At 31.7% G+C, this 10,823-nt stretch overlaps 1 long non-coding RNA gene across 1 annotated transcript; it reads left to right on the top strand.

Moving 5' to 3' along the window:
* The first annotated feature begins 4,125 nt into the window (after positions 1-4,125).
* Positions 4,126-8,679, top strand: LOC150037818 (uncharacterized). The gene is made up of 5 exons (XR_016527912.1): positions 4,126-4,161; positions 4,305-4,333; positions 4,437-4,469; positions 8,070-8,171; positions 8,510-8,679. It is a non-coding gene; the product is annotated as an uncharacterized LOC150037818 (long non-coding RNA).
* The last annotated feature ends 2,144 nt before the right edge of the window (positions 8,680-10,823 follow it).

Consider the following 10,823-nt stretch of genomic DNA (forward strand, 5'->3'; position numbering starts at 1 on the left):
TAAGTGAATGATTAACTACAACCTTACGCATAGTTAGTTCAGCACATAGTAATTCTAGCACTGTTTATTTTAACTTCATCTAACGCAACAAGTTTTTGGTGCTGTTACCGGGGATTTGACAACTAATTGAGTATTTTGTTTGTGTTTCTGTAGGCACCCTATTGATTCTAGGTGTATCGCTTGCTTTAGCGACAAAGCAACAAACAGTATATGAGTACGGGTACTGAACCTAAATTCAATATGACCCTGAAATTGAGCAAACCTTTTGTCACAGAGCAAGCCAAAATATAAACAGAAGAAGAAGGAATATGGTGAACAACCAGAACAACAATCAAGCCAGAAATGGAGTACATGGGCACAAACAACAGAACCCTATCACATTGGCTGTTGATCGCAACATTCCAATGTGAAACTATGCAGCCCCAAACCTGTATGATTTATCGTTAGGTATCATGCAACCAATCATTGATGAGAATACGAGATTTGAGATAAAGCCAGTCATGTACACACTGTAGGGCAGTTTAGAGGGGCGCCAGGGGAAGATCCTCATGCCCACTTGACTAGTTTTGTGGAATTGTGTGACACTTTTTCTATTCTTGGCGTGACGCCAGAGGAGATCTAGCTTTTCCTTTTTCCCTACACTCTCCGATATGAGGCCAAACAATAGGCCTATTCCTTAGAACCTAATGAGATCGTGTCATGGGAGTAGATGCTCGATAAATTTATAAAGAAGTTCTTTCCACCAGCCGTCAACGCAAGAAGACGGTGGGACATCGACACTTTTGAACATGGAGATTCAAAGACTTTGAGTGCCGCATGGGCAAGGTTTAGGCAACTTGTTCTTATATGCCCGCACATCGGCATCCATGATCACGTACTAATGGAGACCTTTTACAATGTGCTGAGTAAAGCCTTACAATCAGTGGTCGCGATGGAATCTGGGACGGAGGACTCGTAGTATCTCTCTAGATCTGGCAAAAGCGAAAGAGATGCATCAGCGACAGGTAGACTTATGAATAAAACGTATATAGAGGCCAAGGAAATTTTGGATCGGATAGTAAACACTGATGAATGGGTGGACAATGGATATGGGAATAAAAACTATGATAAACAAAAAATGGAAAGTGCGTTGGTTGGGTCAGATATGATGAACTTATTAGTAGCTTAGATGGTGGCAGTCACCTCCCTCCTAAAAACAATGGCCATTAATCAAAGTGCGCTGAGCATAAATGCTGCTTAGCTTAATATGATGAATCAAGTTGCGACTGTGAGTTGCATACAATGCGGGGAACCTCACTCCCTTGAAGCATGCCCACATGATCCTCATGCTATATTTTTTATTCAGAACAACCCGTTTAGCAAAACATATAATCTGGATTGGAGGAATCACCCCAACTTCTCTTGGGGAGGCAATCAGCAGCAACATGAGCAACAAAGTGCACCTTTAAAACAAGCACACAAAAGAAATCCTCCTGGATTCAATCAGCACAATAAAGGCCATCAACATGCCCAAAACCATTCCCGCCACAACCATGCATCGAGCGTCAATGCATTTTCATAATTAGAATTGCTTTTAAAAGAGTATATCCAGAAGGAGATGCGTTGATGCAATCCCCAATCCGAAATCTCGAAGTTTAGGTCGGGTAGATCGCAAATGAATTGAAAAATAGACAATCAGGCACCCTGCCAAGTAACATAGAAGCTCTACGAGAAGGGTGAGCTTCGTGTTAATTTTGATAAAGGGAGGGAAGAATTTTTAGAGGAAAATACAAAAAACTATCGTATTGGGGGTGGAGAGATTGTTCTATATATCGACCAAGAAGAAGGAGAAGATGATCCCCCAAAAAACTCTCACTCCCATGATTAAAGATTGAGACAAATAAGGAGTTATGCATAACTCCCTCCCTTAATTAAATTCAAAATATACAAATTAAAAAACCAATTTTTTAAAATTTAATTTAATATATATATTTATACAATAACTAATTTACTATATATAATATATATAAAACTATACGTTATATCTAATATAACATATAATCTAAAGTTTATATTATATCACATATAATATAACCTATATTTTAATATTTTCTCAATTAGCATATAATATTTAATATGAACTAAAATCAAACTAATTTAACCTATAGTATTTATATGAATCATATTCATATAATTAATATTTGAATCATATTCAAATATTTATTTTCTCTCAAATAAAAACTTTATATTATAATGTATCAAATGCATTATATCAAGTATATGAATATAGTCCTCGAGATTCCAAACAAGTAAAACCATCAGCTCTAGTTAGACTAGAAACTAAGACACCTACTACCTTAATCAACCCCAATGACCCTGAATCAATCGAAAATCTCCCTAGCAAAATTTTTTAACCCTCTGCTAAATCTTCTACAAATTCAAATCCAATTGACAAAGAAGTCTCACCATCAACACATCTAGAATCCTCGTTGCAGGACCCTGCTGCAGCGAAGGACAAAAACAAAGCAAGTAAGGTCTTGCATGTGTGTGAACTCTAAAAAAGAGCTAATTTTATGTCCTTAGCCCTACTGATTTGAATAAATCTTATGCTTTATTTGTCTTATTTGTAGGTAAATCGAGAGCAAGTGTGCTGTTGGGATGACAACTAGGCCAAAAAGAAGGAAAAATGGGAGTTTTATGCACCATATTGAGTAAAGAAGTCTAAATGACCAAACTGCCCTTGAGGGCAGCATTGCAATCCTCTTTTGACCCTCCTGTGATGCTGAAAGGTAAAGAGCATCAAATTCTAGACAAGCAGTTAGCGTCGCAATGCCAGGTCGATGCTCCAACTCGATGCTATTGGATAGAATCGAGCGAACAGGGCAACGTTGCAACGTTATCACCTCCAACGAACGAGTGATTTCTGCGCGCGTGCAACACATTGTCACAACAGATTTTGCAGAGGGTTTTTTTTTAATGTGGTTGGATTTGTTCCTAGTTTGATTTTAGGTTGCATGTTTTGTACCCGATCTTCTTTCACGGTTTTTTTTATACTTTCAAATTTGTTCTTCTTAGTTCTGGTTTGCATTCTTTGAATTTGTTCTTATTTCTCCTCTTCTCGAATGTGGTGGATATTTTCCTATTTTGGTTTTGGTTTGCATGTTTCAGATCTGATATGCTTTTGTGATTTTTTTGATATTTTCAAATTTGTTGGTTCTGGTTTGTATTATTTGGGTTTGTTCTTATTTTCCCTTCCCTTGAATGTGGTGAATTTGTTCCCATTTTGGTTTTAGGTTGCATATTTTCAAACTAATCTACTTTTGTATTTTTTGATATTTTTGAATTTGTTCCTCTTAGTTCTGGCTTGTTTTCTTGGATTTGTTCTTACTAGTCATCGTTTTTGGGCCGGTGATGAGAAAACTTTTTTTCAAATGTATAATTAATTGATATTTTTGCCTACATAAGGTGTTTTTCACTAGTTACAACTTGATTTTTTTTCATGGAAAAAAGAACTATTTTTAATTACATACGTTTTATTTTTTTTCTTCACCTAAATACTTTTTAAAAATTTAAATCTGCCTTTTCATTACTATTCTCTTTCTTTGTTAAATATGTGTATTATGTTTTGGTGTGATTATAACTCACTTCTGTTTTTTGGATTTATTTTATTACAATTGGTGGTACATGCTTATGTTTGTGTTCCGATTATGGATGGGAAGGGTAGAGATGTTGACTCTATTCATAGTTCTTTCATCATTTTGTATGTTTTGTTATTATGAGCAAACCAAAAATTTCAAACCTAGGGCCTCTATTTTGAGTTTTCATTTTATCATTGTTTTTACTATTTCAAACCTATTTCCTGTCTTGACTTTGAATAGTTGGATAATTAGTTTGATTCTAACCAAACTAAAGATCCAACTATTCATAATCAATTACTTGTCTTTTCATCCATAAAATGTATTATTTATTATTATTATTATTATTATTATTATTATTATGGTTGAGCTGGTAGTCGAGTAGATTAATGGATATATCACTTCCATTAATTGAAGGGTGCTTGAAAGGTGGTTGGGTTTTAATTGTTCCATTAACTCAAGTTCTATATATAATCATCCTTCTTTACAATCTTTCACACCACCTCTTTCTCTTTGAAATTGAAACTATCTAAGGGGTTCACTCCAAGTAAGTAATCAAAGACTTCATAGATTCTGTTCTTTTTTTTTAAAAAAAAAAAAAAAATTCTTTATTCTTCTATTTCATATGATGGGCCTACTGTGGACTCATTTCTACAACTTCATTTTTTTTGTTGGTTTGTCATGTCCAAGTGTGAAAGTGCATGGCTAACCTTGTTAAGGTATGCAATATCTTTTATTATTATTATTATTATTTTTTTATGCTTTTATAGTTATCTTGCATTATAAATTTATCATCTCATTCTTTCATTTTATGACATGTAGGTTTGATCGTTCGTAGAAAGAATACTACTCAAGGTCATTTTCCATTATTTGAAGTACTTCTTGCTTTTCTATTAATTCAGTACAATACATTATTTTGTATGTAACTCTTTTTACTTGCTTGGCCATTATATTTAGTGATATATATTTTATTTTTTTTTGTTGTTGTTATTTCACATTGTTTGCATTACTCATGTAACTTGGTTTGAATGTACTCAACTTATCTCTCTAGTTGGTTAATATTATACATGCCTTTTTTTATGTATCTTATTTTGTATGCAATATTTTATTTATGTATGCAACTCAAATTATGTTTTGGCAAAAAAGTTCCATCTATGTTTTAAAAAAATAGAATAGAGAAAAAACTGTCATTTGAAAAAGATGCACTGATCTTCAAATCAAGAAACAAATCAAAATTTCTTAATAGAAATAAATTTGTAGCTAAGCAAAAAATCAAACTATAAAAAAAATTATTTTTCATCATTTTGGAAAAAAAAAATGTAGTCCTTAATATGGTTCCAAATCACCAAAAATTCTTAATGAAAATAAATTTTTAGTTAAGCAAAAAATCAGATTTTTCTATAATATTATTTTTCCATCATTTAAAAAAATGTAGTCCCTAATCTAGTTCCAAATTTCATCACCAAAATTTCTTAATGGAAATAAATTTTTAGTTAAGCAAAAAATCAGACTTTTCTATAAATAATTATTTTCCATCATTTTGGGAAAAAGAAATAGTCCCTAGTCTGGTTCCAAATTTCATCACCAAACTAGAAATACTTTTTTTATGTAGCTCACAGATTTTTTATAAGGAAAAGGAAACTATTCAAACAATCTTATATAATTTTAGGTAAAGAGTATTATAAAAAACACAACCTTATAATAAAATTTGTTTTAACTTCAGAAAACGATTTTAATAACAAATTTTACATACACAATATTGAAAAGAACATAACATTAGACAATAATTTTATAACAAATTTTGTAAATACAAAATTATCAAAGTGTTTTAAATAGTCTTATAACAAATTTTACAAACACAATATTAAAAAGAACATAACTTAGAAAACAGTTCCATAACAAATTTTGTAAACACAAAAATTATCAAAAAGTTTTAAACAGTTTTATGAGAGATTTTACAAACACAATATTATTAAAAAAATTGACCTTATAAAACAATTTTAAAACAAATTTTGTGAACACGATATTATAATAAGGTTTCAAACAGTTTTATAATAAATTTTATGAACACAATAATTTGAAATAACTTAGTAGATAGGACAATCGACCTAGGACTGAAAGACATAGAAGAAAATTTGATCAGATAACTTAGTAGACAGGACAATCGAAGTTTAGTGTGGAATCCATTACCATACTAGGTATAGTATTTTTTGTTCCTTATAAAGGACGAATGTGACAACCCAAATTTTTGTGTAATTTAAATTCAGTTATTTTTGTAATATTTAAGTATTATTTTGGATTTTTGAAGGTTCAATTGGATTATTGTGAAAGGATAATTCAATTTTATTTTTGCTTAGAGACGAATTTTGGAATTTAAATTTAATTAAGGAAAATTTGGGATTTATGTCAAATTGTTTCAATTTTAATTTAATTTGAGAAAATTGAATTAAAATTAGGAGTTTTGGATTTTTTTTTAGATTTTTGGAGAAGATAATTAGAATTAAATCGATTTATTGAGATATTGGATTTGAAATTATTTTTTCCAAAAGGATTTGGGATTTTAAGATCCAAAAAGGATTTGGATATTTGGATTTTGGAGAAGAAAAAGGAAAAGAAAAAAAAATGGATGGGTCAAAGGTTTTATTTAGGAGTGGTTAAAAGAAGGAGAATAGAAGAGAAATTAGAAAAAAAAAAAAAAAAGAAAAAAACAAGAAAAGAAAATTTGAATTTTTTTTTCTTCTCTTCTCTCTGAATGCACAACCGCCCCCCCCCCCCCCCCCTCCTCCTCCTCCGTTTTTGTCCGCAAAGAGTAACCTGTTGTGTTTCATACCCTAAAACTCGTAGATAGTAAATATTACTAATTGAACGTCATCAATAAAGAGTTATAGATGTTAATTCAATAAATATTATTGTTTATGTTGTTTGTCTATTTTTGTCTTAATAATCATAAATCCAATAAACTAACATCCAAGGCTGACTTATGAGTCTTGCATTGTATGTGGAGATATACAGAGTTCAATGTTCAAGATACAACTTGGAGGGTCTATAGCATAGGGATAATGTTGGGTACCTTATCCTAGTAATACTATGGATACAGTCTACTTTGTATTTGATACAAACGCAATGATCCAACGTACTCGTGTAGTTGACATGCGAGTGGAGGTATCCTATCCAATGAATTTGTATAAGACCGAACTACGAAATAGTAACCACTAGATGTAACACCGTTAACTAGTTAGGTTCCTATTTCAATAGGATGACCTAGGCAACTTAGTCTTAATCCTAAGTATACTATAAACTCCTGTTCACAAGAGATTGTTTTTTGATTTGTATGGGTGAGGGTATCCAGTTCGTCGTCCCAATATGCCTACCATTTTGGGGATAAGACCGAGTGGGGAGTTAGGAACATAGTAATACAAGATGGAATTCACTCCTTCTCATCTCAAAGGTAAGTAGATGAGTATTTCTTTAAGTGGTGTCTCTGGGACTTGTACAAAGGATCATACCCTCTCATTGGCCTGAGAGGGTTTCTATTTATTGGTTGGACCATAAACAGGTTGTTCATTAGAAGAGTACTGGTACTTAAAGAGTCAGAGGTAACCTAAGGGTAAAATGGTCATTTGACCCAGTTGGAGTTACAAACACTCGTGAAGGACTAACTTGTTGTTATTGGTCTATATCTGTGGACATAGAAATATACATGTAGTGAGAAGAGTGCAGTTATGGGTCTTTAGTAGAGTGTACCAATAGTTAATGAATATTGATTAACTTGGTTAATGAGTTTAGTCAACCAATATCATATCGTTGGAGCTTCTGATCTACAAGTCCACCAAGTCCCCTTATTAGCTCACTAGAGGGTATTTAAGAGGGATAGTTTGAATTGTTCAAATTAATTTGAGGAAACCATATATTAATGTGATTAATATATAATTGATTATGGATATGATCAATAATTCAAATTAAATTGGAAAGTAATATTTGAATAAGATTCAATTAATTAATTCAAGAGAATTAGATTCACAAAGAATTAATTAATAGAGAGGTATTATACATATACATACGATGTTTATGATATATATATATATATACACACACACACATTAAATTGGATTTAATGTATAAATAGTTATTTAATTAATGTGTAAATTAAATTAAATAAGTGTTATTTAAAATTAAATAAGTATTATTTAATTAATTAATTATGAAAAAGGAAAAGAAAAAAATGATTAGGAAAGGGGCTTGGTCCTTTTTTATATAAAGTCCTCTCTATGACCCTTCTGGGACATATTGACAATACACAACACACAAGTGTTATTGTGCGAAATTTTCTCTAAGTTATAAAAGGAATCCTTTTTGCTCTCCAAAACTCTTTTCTCCTCTCCCTTTCCCAATAGTTGGATACCACCTATCCCTTTATTGAAATCCTAGAGAATAACAAGGTTACTCTCGTGGTAGTATTCGAGATTATTCAAGAAATTGTTCGTGATCAAGATCATTGGAGGAGCTGTGCATTAGAACTTCGAGAGGATTATTCGTGAAGTTTGGGAATCTACAAAGGTAAGAATTATTATAATCTTTTTCCAAAACATGTTAATTTACATGTTTATATTATGTTTTAGTATAATGAATTTGTTTATGTAAAAATCGAATTGTAGAATGTAAGTCGTTCCTACAAGACGTTTACGCTGCAAGATTCAATCCCTTCAATTGGTATCAGAGTTGGGTTCTTGTATCCACGTTCTTCATATTTTTCGAAACAAAATCAGTTTAGAGGTGGGTTTAATATTCTGCATTTGGAATGTTTGAATGTCAGTTTGCAAAATTGGATGTTTTCAATTTTGGCATTAAATTACTTTTAATTTGATTAAATTGTAAGGGCTTGTTGTATTTTGTAGGCAATTTAATTTTTGCTTCAAGTCTGTAAGTCCATGTTGATCGAAAGACCAACGGTTGCTGAGAAGTTGGGAAAAAATGAAGGAATTCGAGACAAGTTTGGAGCCGAGAACGTGTAAAACAGGAGCATTCTACCGCTTAGCGTCGCGACGCTGCGAAGCTCCGAGGTTTGATGGAGTCTCAACTATAGTGTTTTGACCTAATTTGTTTTATGTATTTTTTAATTTATTATTAATTAATTAAATTAATATAATAGTTATATTAATTTAATCAATTATTTTTTCATTAGGATGCCAAAATCGGTCCAATTTTTTCTGTTTAAATTAATTTAGTTATGCATTGGGTGGATGTTTAAATTAATCTTTGAATTCATATTACATATTGTATGTCATATAGATTAAAAAATATCCACCTTAGGATAAACATGTACATGCATCATAAATAAATATAAAGGGTTATATTTTATAGATACATGATTAAATTAGCATGCTCATGTATCATGGTGTAAGTGTTATGTTAGTGATGTATGATTAACCTAAGCATGTCCATGCATCATACTATATATTAAAATTATTATAATAATTAGTGGAATGATTTATGTGAATACTTGTTTTTTCATGAATGATTTATATGAGTGTTATATTTATCAAATGAAAATTGAATTGGCATTGAGCGTGACATTACTTAGATAAATATAATTGTTGTATTTAATCGATGTCATTAGATGAAAATTTATAGGTTTTAATAAAGCATTAAAATATAAGAGTTATAATTTTAATGAGATAGATTAAAATCTATAATCAAGAGTTGCAAGCAAACATAGGTCCAAAAAAATTTTAAATAGTTTTTTCTAATGGGATTAGGAATAGGTTAATCTTTTTTAATTTGTTTTAATAGGATTAAAATCAATTTAATTAAAAGATTAAATTTATAAAATAATTGCCCAAAAGGGACCTTTGTCTAAGGAAGATTCAATCTAGGAGAGGGTATTTAAGCTGACAAAAACAATACACATTTACTTGGAAATCGACCTGAAAGGTGAATTGGGTAAATATTTTATAAGCATGCAATAAATGATTGATTTTATTAAAAAAATTTAATAAATGAAATCAAGTATTGTTAAATTATTCAATATAAATATTATATTGAGCAAATTTAAAAGAACTTAGATAAATTCATTAGTCGGGTTTTAACTAAGTATAATAAAATCCTAAAAATATTAGAATACTTTCATGGGAGGATATTGGTATATGAGATATATCAAATTTCAGTTCTCACATCTCAAAGAGTTCACATTGTGAGATTCATACTCGACTTCGTGTCGTCCTGGGTGCGGCCTCCCTTCGGAAAGTGTTTGCATGAGTCAATAACAGAGTGAATGGAGAAAGTGTTCATAGTAAATGGGAGAGGAACGTGTGTCAACGTATCCTATAGTCTCCTCCATTAGGTTTCGTCATGAGATTCCTATGGTCTGCCTGCGTGTTGTCCTGGGGCGACCATCCCTTCGGATGGCCTGATCATAGGGGTTGGAACAATACAAACTCCAGCAATGGATAAGGTTTCTTAGGTTAATCTACAACAGTTGTCTTTCCCTTCTGTAGCCCATTGAAGCATACCTCTAGGATCTGAAAATGGGAGGGTCACACTTATGGGATGAATTAAGTTAGTTAATGAATCTTTGATCGAAACAATGGTAGCTAAAAACTATAGGAAAAAGAGTTATTATGGTGTTAGTGATTGGCTGAGATTGTCTCAATACATGAGAAGAGTAGTTGATCACCCTTCGATGGTTGTTGCTCTAAACCTCTGAAGTATCATTGCAAAAATGAAAATCAATAGTTTAATTTGGGTTTTATGATTACATATGTTTTTGCTAAATTAATTGGATTATTAAGTAATGAGTTATGACAAATATAAACAATACGGTCAATTGATTGTTGTATGTTTCAGCATGTCGTGCATAATCATATCTTTGCTTTAAAATGAGATATTAACTAGTAAAAACTATGCGACGTGGAAATCTAATCTAAATACGATTATGGTTATTGATGATCTGTGGTTTGTCTTGGCGAAGGAATGGTTTCTAGTCCCTGCTCGAAATGCATCCTAAGTGTAGAAGGATGCTTATGACCATTGGATGAAGGCCAATGATAAGGCCCGAGTCTACATCTTGGCAAGTCTGTCTGACATACTTATCAAGAAGTATAAGGCCATGATGTCTGCACGTCATATCATGGAGTCCTTCCAGAAGATATTTGGATAACCGTCCATTCAGATCCATTTACAATGTGTGCATGAAAGAAAGCCTATTAGCGA

This window comes from Benincasa hispida, chromosome 2 (assembly GCF_027475165.1).
Source record: "Benincasa hispida cultivar pf3 chromosome 2, pf3_genome.v1.1, whole genome shotgun sequence".
Taxonomy (NCBI): domain Eukaryota; kingdom Viridiplantae; phylum Streptophyta; class Magnoliopsida; order Cucurbitales; family Cucurbitaceae; genus Benincasa; species Benincasa hispida.